General features: G+C 44.3%; 1 protein-coding gene across 3 annotated transcripts in view; it reads left to right on the top strand.

Annotated features, from left to right (window-relative positions):
• The first annotated feature begins 6,065 nt into the window (after window positions 1-6,065).
• Window positions 6,066-9,666, top strand: part of RABGEF1 (RAB guanine nucleotide exchange factor 1) — a 31,945-nt gene continuing 28,344 nt past the window's right edge. For 2 of the 3 annotated variants that reach the window (XM_084651350.1, XM_084651348.1), the window contains exons 1-2: window positions 6,066-6,187; window positions 7,720-7,789. The gene's annotated coding sequence lies outside the window, so the exon portion shown is untranslated. The remainder of the gene's footprint in view (window positions 6,188-7,719; window positions 7,790-9,666) is intronic. The other variant, XM_084651349.1, reaches the window with a different exon arrangement.

Below are 9,666 nucleotides of genomic sequence, written 5' to 3'. Positions count from 1 at the left end.
CACATAAGCGAGTTCATAGTTTTTGGAGGTTGTTTTTAGTAACGTAAAGAAGTTAGGCCAAGGATGCCCATACTTTGGGATTCTGAGGGGCTTACTGGTGGACTTGCCAGATCCTGAGGACTACATCATATGTGAGTGTCTCTTCCTGTTGTTCATCTTAAATTAGGACTTGATTCTATAAACATGGTGGCAGGTCATGATCTTTTGGCCTCAGTCAGCAATAGTGGTCAACGAGGCACATTCTTCCCCTAGCTTTATCTTCACAGGTCACCCTGGCTTATGGATGACCTGGGGAAAATGACATGATAGGGAAGACAGATGCACTGGTGGTGAAAGTCTCATGCCAAAGCTGATAGTTTGCATCATACAGACTTTTTGAATTCTCATGCTGTGGTAGTGCCGGAGGCAAAGAAATGTTTGTCTCCATCATAGCATCTGTGAAGTCTGTCGGTGGATCTGTTCCTGGTGGTGGATAGCTTGGCTAATCTGGGTTGTCTGCACCTGGTTGCCAATGTGAGTCTCTTCTGTTGTAAGGTTTCAGAGTAGCAGCTGTGTCAGTCTGTATCTGCAAAAAGAAAAGGAGGACTTGTGGCACCTTAGAGACTAACAAATTTATTTGAGCATAAGCTTTCGTGAGCTACAGCTCACTTCATCAGATGCATTCAGTGGAAAGGTAATGCAGGTTAGTTTGGGGGCGAAATGGATCAGATTTAGACTGAACTATGTCCATGGAGGCAGGGTTTCCCCTGCTTGAGTTTCAGCCAAGGTCGCTTAGAGTTTGTGGATGTGTTGGAAGAACTTCATGCCATATCCTGTGCTTAGGATCCTTGTGCTTCCTGGGTGGCAAAGATCAGTGCAGAAGTACTGGGTCATACAACTGATCATCAGCCAGAAAGGGCAATGATACAAAGCACAGAATATAGCATGAAGTTCTCCCAACACATCCAGAGCCTCTGTGAGCTAGTGCCCGGGACACTTTGGACACAGGTGGCTTTAAGTAAGCACTGGAAGTACTGAGCCTTGTAGTTATGCTGATCTATATAGTTACTTACAGCTTCAAAAAAGAATAAATTTTTGTAATGCTTTTTAGATTGTCCCTTGCACTATAGAGGAGATCTAAGATGGCTTTAAATTTTCTAATTGTTTAACATTTTTAAAAACAAACCCTCAAGGTTGTTTCATTTTTCTTTCTGTGAATGAGCTGAGTCTGATCTGGGAATTCTATTTATTTATTTTATATACAGATCTTCAGATGGATGTTGCTTTCCAGGACAAGAATTTTTGGTCATTTTACTTTCACAGGTTTAGTATGAGTTTACAGATAGTGCTTTTATAAGGATTTTTATTTTGTCATGTTTTACATTTTGTCAGCAAGATGTTGTCTCTATGCATTATAATCCTGAATGCCTTTGAAAAACCAATCCTAGATACTGATTGAAAGTTGGAGATATTCAGTGTCTGCAAATGTGTGGGGTTGTTTTTACATTTTAAATAAGTTTGTGAATAATGTTAATTTAATATTGTGGATATTGTAGCACTTTGTCTTATGTATTTTCAATTCCATGTAAACTATGTAATCTATGTATTTCATTTAATGTGTAAAAGAAAAAAAATTATGTATAGTCTGTTGTGAAATAAAATATATTAACTTGTTTTTTTATAATCTGAACAAATATAGATGTGCACAAAAGCCTCTCAACCAAAATCTGATTTCAGAAAGTTTTGAACAAAGTATTAATCTATTGGATTTTATCTACAGTAGAGACAGAAATGGCCTTGCCACACACTAACTAAAACATTAAAGGTATTCATAGGATAGGTAGGGTTTTTCTTTGACTTAATGGATCCAGTGCTGCTCCTGTTGTCGTCTTTCTGGATATGTGTTTGGTTTGAGCTCTGGTATCTTGGGGGAGGGGGGGATCAATGGCTGAAGTCATAGCCTTGGAACTCTGCCCCACTACTCACTACTACCTCCTGAAATATTGTTGAGCATCATGACTAATTGACATCAATGGCCTGCTTTCCTCTCTTTGGTATGCCTATGTTGGGGCTGTTGTGCATGAGAGATGCTTCCCTTGCTCTGTTATTGCAGTGCCTCCTTCCCCAGCTTATCAAGTGGAGTGGATGGAACCTAGGGTCCTCTGTGTAACAGACGATTGATTATGGGTGAGAAGTAAGACACTACACAACCCGTTCAAACTTACTTAGGTGGTGGCGATTCCCACTAGAAGGATTAACGCAGTGTTTACAGTCTCACTTTGTGATGGAAAGAGTTTGCCCTTGTTTCAATTAGACATTTACAAATCCCTCCCCACCACCTCATTCAAATTCAGTTGATAGTTCTTTTCCTACCTAGCCACTTGCAGCTCTTGCCACATGCTATACAACGCTAAAACTAGGAGCAAGAAGCTTAATGGTAGTTGCTGAGCTGCATGTACTCAATAAGTCAAATGCAGCTCAATTCATTTAACCGGAATTCACCAAAAAACCCACACCCCATGCACAACCAACCCAACAAGCACTGCTCATGTCTGTGGTGAGAGCTGGACGGTTTCAGACCCAAAGGTGAAAGTTAGAGCCTTTGTCAATGAAAGGCAGTTGGGGAGGGAGGGAGGAAACTGTTTTTGTTTGAATAGAAGTAATCTTAACTATTTTTCTCCCTGAGGCAAGCACCATAAATAAAACATGCCTCCTAAGCATTCATCGGGCTGCCCAGTCTGGAAAATGCCAATGTTCTGATTTAAAGGCTAAGCAGCTGTGGGAGTAAGGCCAGTTGCAGACTGTAAGGGGAGCAGGGATGCCATTTCTGATGGTTTTGGAAAGAGAAAAATGTGAGCTTTGCTCCTGCAGAGAGGTCAAATTCTGAGTGTGGGTCTCTTCCCTCATTCATACACTATGTAACACATGTAGAATAGCATCAGAGGGGTAGCCGTGTTAGTCTGGATCTGTAAAAGCGGCAGAGTCCTGTGGCACCTAATAGACTAACGGACGTATTGGAGCATAAGCATTTGTGGGTGAATACCCACTTTATCGGCTGCGTGTAGAATAGTGAGAGGTAGGTCTCTTGACGTTATCACATTACAAGTCAGACACAAGCCTGGGGTCACCTCAGTATTATCGCAGCAACAGGCTGTTCATGATGCAGCAGCCAGGATCATCCTTTCCCACTTCCCTCACCATGTCTTTTCTTACTTGAATCTGCAGTGGCTTTTTTCTCCCCTCTGCATGAGTCAAGCTTCTCCTTGTCTACATTCATTTTCTCCATCTGCCCTCCCTTATCTGTGACACCCACTTCTGCTTTCTTTCATGTGATCCTTGGAGAAATTTCCCATTAATGTTCATAAAGCAGCCCTCCTTTCCTTAGTTCAGCAATCCTTTTTTAAAAACAAAAAACAAAAAAAATCAAATATGTTTCCTGAAGTGTAACAGCAGTTCTCAGAACATGGTCTTCTGGGGTCTTTCATGCTGGCCTGCAGAATGAAACATTTTGAGAATCATACATTGTGGTACTGGATTGGTGGGAGAGGGACGTGGCCCATGATGGGATCTTTCTCTTATAAAATGGCCAGCAGTGTGAAAAACGGTAATACCCTTTCAATATTTGTTTGTTCATTCTGTACTGTATTTCACCCACTTGTGATTTTAGACTGTAAGCTCTTGGGATAAAGACTGGTTATTTGCTTGGCACAGTCCATCCAAACTGCAGTGCAGCATACCCTTCTGCAGCTGTTGGAGTAAGTTACTTATGTCAAAAATGAATATTCTTTTAATGAAAGTAATCATTTATAGGCGCGTGTGTGTGTGTGAGAGACAGAGAGAAAATTTGGTACTAGTGAAAAGTGTGATGGCTTTGGAGACTGAAGCACATTTATTCAAAGAACAGATACCAAACTGGCAGCCTGGAGCAATCACTATTAAATGTTGGATGAGGGAAGTAATTTTGTCTCCAGGATCTGTTCATGTCTGGTGAGATGGTCAGCAAGGAGGCTGATTAGCCCCAGCTATGTGCATGGCTTTCATAAGGGGGACACCTTGTCCAATAGGAAAGAGAGAAAACTTAATGTATGTTAAAGAAACAAATCTGGCATCAATTGAAGCTACTACTTTCCTGATTTTTTTTTTCTCATCACTTACTTGGTTTTGCAGATAGTTGAAAAGTAGAGAGAGCAGGAACTCAGCATTGTTGGTTATATTGTCAAGATTCTGATATCAGTGTGGGCTTTAATTTTGGCTGCTTTGTGGAGCAACAGAACATGTATTTTTACCATCCATTCCATTAGCTAAATTTCACTTAATATTGTAAAATATTATTTGAGTGGTTTTCTTTCATAAGCTCTACAAGGCTTAAATCTATTAGCAGTTGTCATGTTTTATATCCTTTTGTCTTCTACAGTTTTATACAGTAGAACCTCTGAGTTACGAACACCAGAGTTACAAACTGACCAGTTAACCACATGCATCATTTGGAACTGGAAATATGCAATCAGGCAGCAGCAGAGACACCTCCCCCCCCACCCCCACCCCGAAAAAAAGCAAATACAGTACAGCACTGTGTTAAACATAAACTACAAAAGAAGAGAGAGCACCATTTTTCTTCTCCATAGTAAAGTTTAAAAACTGTATTAAGTTGATGTTCAGTTTTAAACTTTTAAAAGACCAACTATGATGTTTTGTTCAGAATTATGAACATTTCAGAGTTATGAGCAACCTCCATTCCTGATGTGTTCTACTATATAAACTTTTTTTTACTGGTGCCCCCTTTCACCTAGACAGCCTCTGAGTGTGACACCCCCCCTTCATAAATTAAAAACATGTTTTTATGTATTTAACACCATTATAAACGCTGGAGGTAAAGTGGGGTTTGGGGTGGAGGCTATCAGCTCACAAACCCCCCCCCCAATAGACTCGTGAACCCCTGTACTATACACTCCTTAACTGGTGGGCTTATGCTTTTAATAGTTTAAATTACTTTAACTATGCTGCCTGACTATACTGTAGAAAATAACCCTAGGTTCAAATTGCACATGAACATTCTTTAGAATTACAATAACAATCTTACAGACTGTTACAGCCCTTTATTTCTGTCCTGGTATAGCATATGCAGCAAAAACAGTAGTGACTGACCTCAGACTTGAAAAGCGCTGTAATAACACGCTCACTCTGGTAAATCGGATATTTGTGATGTGAGCATTTATGTCCACACATTGCAGCTCGGAAACAGTCAGCAACCACGAGGCTTTGTCAATGGAAGGATCAATATTCCGCATGATCTGCTTGGTAACAGTGCTAAACACATCCTCTTTTATAGCCCCGATGAGCTATTGTGGCAGTCCTCTTCGTTAGCTCATTTGCCACCGTTCCTTATTGAGATACAGATCTCAATGAAACTGTCTCCATGTCTGGCACATCAATGAAATGTCTAGGGGATTGTTGGCGCTCTTAGGAGGGGACAGATGCATCACACTATGGTGACATACATTGTGATACAGAAATTCTTTGGGGCAGCTGGAAACCACCCTGTGCCCCCTGAAGGAGTAAGACTTGAGTAATAGCCTCATCCTTGCCAACACCACGCCCATCACAATCGGACTCTAGGCCAGCCGTTCTCAAACTGCTGCAGGACCCTCACGTGGATGGCAACCATGGGGTCCCCAGGGCTAGCATTGCATGCTTGGGAGCTGGGGCTGAAACCTGAGCTCCACTCCCACCCGGGGCAGCGGGTCTCAGGCTCCAGTCCCCTCTGCCCCCACCCGGGCTCATGTCGTAATGGTGTTGGCCAAAGGGGGTCATGGTGCCACCACTGAGCTAGGCAGCCCCGGGCCCGGCTGGCTGCAACATCCCGTTGCCAGTGACAGGGCTCTGCAAGCAGGGCCAGTCCTGCAGGTCCTAAATGTGTGTGGGGGGGAGGGCTTAACCCTCCCCCCAGCTGGGGACAGGGCCTGCTACCCCGATTGCCCCCCCCCATTCCCTCTCCCTCAGCCACTGCCCCAGGTGCTCCGCCCACTCCTTAGCCCCGCCCCCGCTCGGGCCCCGCCCCGCCGGAGCTACCCGGAAGTGACGGCGCCGCCGCACGCACGCGCACGCGCGCTGACGCAGCGGCAGAGGCTCTGCCGAGCTGGCCTGAGCTGAGGCGCGTCGCGTTCGCAGGCGGCGCAGTTGGAGGGGCCGGAGCGGGGCTGAGACGCAGGTGGGGCGGCCCCCCCTCCCTCCCGCGGCGGGAGCCGGGTGCCTCCTCCCGGCCGGGGCGAGCGTGGCGGCGCGGGGCCTTGCCAGCCCCCGGGGCGGGGGGGGAGCGGGGCCGTCCTGCCTCTTGCTGGGGGCGTCGGGGGGTGTCAGGGCAGCGCTGAGCCGGTCCTGACCCAGTTACCGGGGGGGGCGGGTTCTCATCCCCCGACCCCGTAGGGCGGCCCCTTCTTTTCCCCCTTCCCCTCCCCCGCCGCGAACACGGGTGTTTCCCCAGGGCCGTGTCAGGAGCTCGCCCTGATCCCCCCCCCCCGGCGAGCCCCTCCTAGCCCGGCCCGGAGCGGGGTCAGGCAGGCGGGAGGGAAAGGCCGTAGACCGTGGGGTGGGGCTGTGCTAGGAGTCCCTGGGGTAAAGGGCCCCCCGGGGCTGCCCGCTCCAGCCCCACCCCCCGCGCGGAGAGGCTGCGCTCTGAGCCGGTGAGCGCAGGACAGTGGTTCTCAAACTTGTGAACTTGGGTGACCCCTTTCACATACCAAGTCTCTGAGTGCGACCCCCCACCCCCCCCTTATAAATGAAAAACACTTTAAAATATGTTTAACGCCATTATAAATGCCGGAGGCAAAGCGGGGTTTGGGGTGGAGGCTGACAGCTGGCGACCGCCCCCACGTAATATCCTCGCGATCCCCTGAGGGATCCTGACACCCAGTTTGAGAACTGCTGATATGAGAGGAGGGATGGGGTGGTGGTTAAGGCACTAGGCTGGGGCTCGGCAGCCCTGGTTTCAATTCCCAGTTCTGCTGCAGACTTTCTGTGTGTGATCTTTGGCAGATCTCTGCCCAAATCTTGTGTCTCTGTGCCTTGGTTCCCCATCTGTGAAAGGGAAAAACTTCCTTTTTTCTATGCTTTGTCCATGTAGACTGTAATCTCTCTGGGATAGGAACTGTGTCTTACTGTGTATGGTGCCTAGCACACTGGGGCCTCTATCTTAGTTGACCTCTAGGTTATATGATAATATAAATAATAATTTGTGACAATACTGGTGAAACATAGTTTGATCTTTCTGGTTGACTGCTGTTCAGTTCAAACATATTTTATTGGCACAGCAGGCTATACAAGTCCTGTCAAAACATCAGGGAAACCAAGGTTTGTGTGTCATGGGCGTATATCAAGCTTCTGCCTAGAGCAGACTTCACAGACATTTGGAGACGTTGTGGCAGTGGGGAAAGGCTCCAGCAGCTCCCTGTTGTGGGGAAAGGCTCTGGCAGAGAAGCAGCAGCGGGAAGAGACTCCAGCATTCCTCTGCTGCTGAGCGTTTCCCCACTGCCTCCCCCTTGCCAGAGCTTTTCGCTGACACTTGTAGCTCCACACCACAGCGCGGACGCAACTTCTCACTGCTGCATGTAGCTACGCATACCCTACACATGTTGCTGCAGGTGGCATGCAGTGTAGCCATAGCCTTTATGTTATTGCTGTCCATTTCTGTTTTTTGACGGGCTGCTCTATAATGAGGTGCTGTGCCTTTTTTTTCTTTTTTAGAATATCTTGTACTTCTTATGGACGGACTGGTTTATAGGGAAACATAGAAACTGCATGGAATAACCTTCAGGTGATTTTTTTTTCTCTTGCGTTAACTCTGGCGGGATGGGAGAAATAAACTTGTTTCACTCATTGCACACTTCAGGCTATTTCTTCATGCTGACTTCCCAAGAGCATCCTGGAAAATTTGTCTACTGTCTCTTCTACTTTTGGTTAACAAATAATGTAGCTTAATCATTCAAATAGCAATTGGTCCAGCCTTGAAAATGTATTTTGAATGCTTACTAGCCCAAACAGTCTACTCACCTGTCCATTTCTATGATAGCCATTTTAATATAGTTCCCTGGGTATCAAAGGTTTATTATTTTTGTTTGTAACTTACACATGCATTTCGTGTTCATAGAAACTATAGAATGACAGCTCTGGAAACTGAAGTTATCTGTTTAAATACAGGCCAAGTACAATTTGGGGCAGCTCCAGTAAAAGTTTATACAAACAGTACTGCAGGTACTTCAATCCTGACCTTCAGGAGAGCACTTCTAGGGTTGAAAGAGTAGTGCAGTCTTAATGGCTAGTTCACTCCATTGCCAAATACTTAGTGGCAATGCCAGTGAAGTTACCAGTAGTTGTTGTGGCTTTTACAATGTAAACATGTGTGACCATTGGAAGCAAGACTTGAACCATTACTGATCTGGACCAAAACTGAACTGGTGATCTCAATGTGAAAGGCTCTGTATCCCCGTGACCATTCCCCTGAGTTTTTGTTTAGCGGTCAGGTATTTTAAAAAGACATACAATGTTAGCATGGATTGTGACACTTTTTTGGTTAGCTCACTCATTTGAAAGCAAAGTTTGGAAGGGGTAAATAGCATAATTAAAATGGCATATTAACAATATAAATTGGTTATGTAATATATTTTTCAAGCTAATCATTTTTCATCGACATGTCTTATTTTAATTCAGTACTGAGTGCTCCTGGACAGCAAGACATTTTGACCCATTGTATAAGGGAAAACAAGGTAAACTTGGATATTCTGAACCCAGCTAAGGAGTCCTGATTAAGTTTCCACGGAGAGCTAATGCTTAGATGATGGCAGTTGTTAGAGGTCAGAGAAATTGAGATTGTACTACGTCATATTCAAATGCTTTCAAGCATAGGTATAGTAGTATAATTTGAGAAAGTTAAAAATTCTGTATTAGGGACAGTGGGTAGGTTGGAAAGTTTACAGTGGTGTTTGATCAATAAAATAATACTACTAAGCATGATCTTTTGGTGGTTTGGGAGATTTTGTAAGGTATTTATTGAGTCTTGAATCTTAACGTTATACATAGCTAGGAATATGTATGGAGTTTAAAAACAACTAATTGGTGGATTCCTACAAACATTTGTTTCCGGTTAGTTCATAAAATATTTATTCAGTGATAAGTGAATAAAACTGTGCAAAGCAAAAATGTTTTTTTCCATGTCTCTCAGTGTGTAAAGTGCTTGTCATGCAACGTGTGATAGTATCTTAATTAAAATGGCTGTTGTATTTGCTATAATTAAAAAATTGTAACTTCCTCAAAGTTGGCAATAACAACGCAAAATAAAGTCATTTTTTGTGATGAAGGGAAACCTTGGTGTTATCGAGAGAGTCCATTAATAGACTCCCCTTTGTTCTGATAAAAAAGCATAGCTGAACTGGAATAGCTCATTTTCCTTTACTAGAGAGCTATATTGCAGTCCACATAAGGAGCTTTCCCTTAAGACTATCCAGTTCAGTGTATAGCATGGCTCCCATATTAATTTATTTTAAGTGTCTTTCTGTGGCTCTTGTCACCATTGTATCTAAGCATTTCACAGTACTACTTCTGTAAAATCAGGAGTAGTAATATTCCTGTTTTACACAAAACTGAGGCACAGAGATTAAGTGACTTGACCAAAGTAACACAAAAAGACTGAGTCCT

This window comes from Lepidochelys olivacea, assembly GCF_965140295.1.
Source record: "Lepidochelys olivacea isolate rLepOli2 genome assembly, chromosome: 17".
NCBI lineage: Eukaryota > Metazoa > Chordata > Testudines > Cheloniidae > Lepidochelys > Lepidochelys olivacea.
The sequence above is the reverse complement of the archived record's forward strand: the minus strand, read 5'-3'. Positions and strand labels throughout refer to the sequence as shown.